The following is a 2500-nucleotide window of genomic DNA, read 5'->3' as shown; positions in this document are numbered from 1 at the left end:
ATGTATGTATGTATGTATTTTGTATCACTGTATGTAATGTTTGTTATAATTCTTATACATATCTATTACTTACGTATTCAAGTAGATCTTTATGCCTTATTACACAATTCTTTACAGATATGAAATCTTTTTGTTTGGTGTATGTATACATTTTCATTTTGCTTCATGCCTGTTGCTTCTCTAGTGATGTAATGCTAAACAATAACATATTCATTTAGGTTTGGTGTCCCTTTATAAACAGCAAGCGCTGGATTATTGTTATCATTAGTATTTTGCAAATTAAGAAGAAATAAAGTGTTAATTAATTCTGCACGTGATATAAAAAGATTTTTTTAAAATGTACTTAACATATGTGCATGAATATGTACGAACCATGATTTGCAAATGAGGCACTAGTTCTAATTAGTTATAATTGCCGTTTTTTGGGGGGGACATTTACTTGTTATGGCCACATTATAACATTAGAGTAATTAACCCATATAAAATGAGGCAGACTATTACCTCTATTGTCTTGCTAGCATTTAGAGAAAAACTAAGGACGCATATTGTCTAAGTGAAACGGGTGCTCCATAAATGCAAAATTAGATGCAAAGAAGAACGAGTTGTAGATAGTGAGAAAGGAAGGATTAAGAATAAGAATAAGAGTAGAAAGAGAAGACGAAGTAATAACCCAACATGAAGGGTGATTATTATTTTTTTTTTAAAGCAAAATCGTAGTTGTATGGTGAGACCAGTGTTACCTACAGTCGTTCATCTATTTTACGTGGGCGTCGGTTATGTTGGGCGTGGAGGAACTGTGGTGGGGTTTGGTAAACCTTCCTTTCTCCTTTCTTTCCTCTCTTCCTCCCTCCCACCCTCTCTCTCTTCTTCCCTCCACCCTTCTCTCTCTTCCTCCCTCCCTCCCTCCCTCTCTCTTTTCCTATATCAAGGCCAGGCATTTTCTACGTCACCCCCCCCCCGCAAAAAGTTTTTTTTTTCTAAAACCTTATCTTAAACTTTATGTCATCACGCTTCCGACATTAGGTGAATGGATAAACAGATAGATAGACAGAGATACAAAGATAGAAAGATAGATGAAGAGAGAGAGAGAGAGAGAGAGAGACAGAGAGAGAGAGAGAGAGAGAGAGAGAGAGAGAGAGAGAGAGAGAGAGAGAGAGACCACCTTATGTGAGGAACAATGTTTGTCAAATGAAGTCGACGAGGCTAACTTAACGTCACAAGCCCTTACTACGAGTATAAGACGATTCAACAGCGGAACCAACAAACGAATGTGTGTGTGTGTGTGTGTGTGTGTGTGTGTGTGTGTGTGTGTGTGTGTGTGTGTGTGTGTGTGTGTGTGTGCCTTAAACCAACCGAACAAATTAGTGAAGCACGTATAACGACAGGAATTTATGATGAAATGAGCATTTGACCCTGACTGTAAATATTTTTTACGCATTTTCGACTGATTAAAACCCGCAACTTCACTAAGAATATCTTTGCTGAGGCATTTTTTTTACCTACCTAATATCATTTTTAGCTGAACATAACATACTGTATTCGATATTATTTTTTCTATTCCTAGCGTATTTCCACAAAAATCTTCTTGTAATAGTTATAAGAAGAACAATGCACATATTAATTACCCACGTGTATATACTCTGAACCTTATATAATAGCTGTTTGTGGCCTTAGATCCTTTCTATGAAATTATCGTAATACGACTTGACGATACGCTAGCTCTTTACTCCATTAACATATGAACAATAATGTAAAAACTATGCAACTACTATGCTTCCGTGAAAATGTACAAACTGCTGTTAGAGAACTTGATAAGCTTTAACTAATGGAAAACTTTACCTCAGGATAAGAAATTTCTTCATTTTAACAATTTTGCACACTAAAAAACTAATTTTAAAGTGCGAAAGAAAGGGAGAAAGGAGAGAGAGAGAAAAAAAAAATATTATGTGACACACCTGGAGGGTAAATGGTCCACACATGTAAGCCGTGACGCACATGTTAGGAAGCAGTGTCCGTCGACATTTCCGTTTCACAAGGCCGCAGACACACTCCGCGTCACGTGTCTCTAAACTCTTGTTATGTATTTGGAAAGCTCCTCAAAGGGAGGGCGAACTCTGAGAACGACAACGAATATATATACATACATACACACACACACACACAAATATATATATATATATATATATATATATATATATATATATATATATATATACATATATATATACATATATACATATATATACATATATATGTATATATATATATGTATATATATATATATATATATATATATATATATATATGTATATATATATATATACATATATACATATATGTGTGTGTGTGTGTGTGTGTGTGTGTGTGTGTGTGTGTGTGTGTGTGTGTGTGTGTGTGTGTGTGTGTGTGCGTGCGTGCGTGTGTGTGTGTGTGTGTGTGTGTGTGTGTGTGTGTGAGTGTGTGTGTGTGTGTGTGTCGTCCACGACCATGCAGTTGGAGC

This window comes from Penaeus vannamei, chromosome 18 (genome assembly GCF_042767895.1).
Source record: "Penaeus vannamei isolate JL-2024 chromosome 18, ASM4276789v1, whole genome shotgun sequence".
In the NCBI taxonomy this organism is placed as follows: Eukaryota; Metazoa; Arthropoda; class Malacostraca; order Decapoda; family Penaeidae; genus Penaeus; species Penaeus vannamei.
This window is presented reverse-complemented; position numbering follows the sequence as displayed.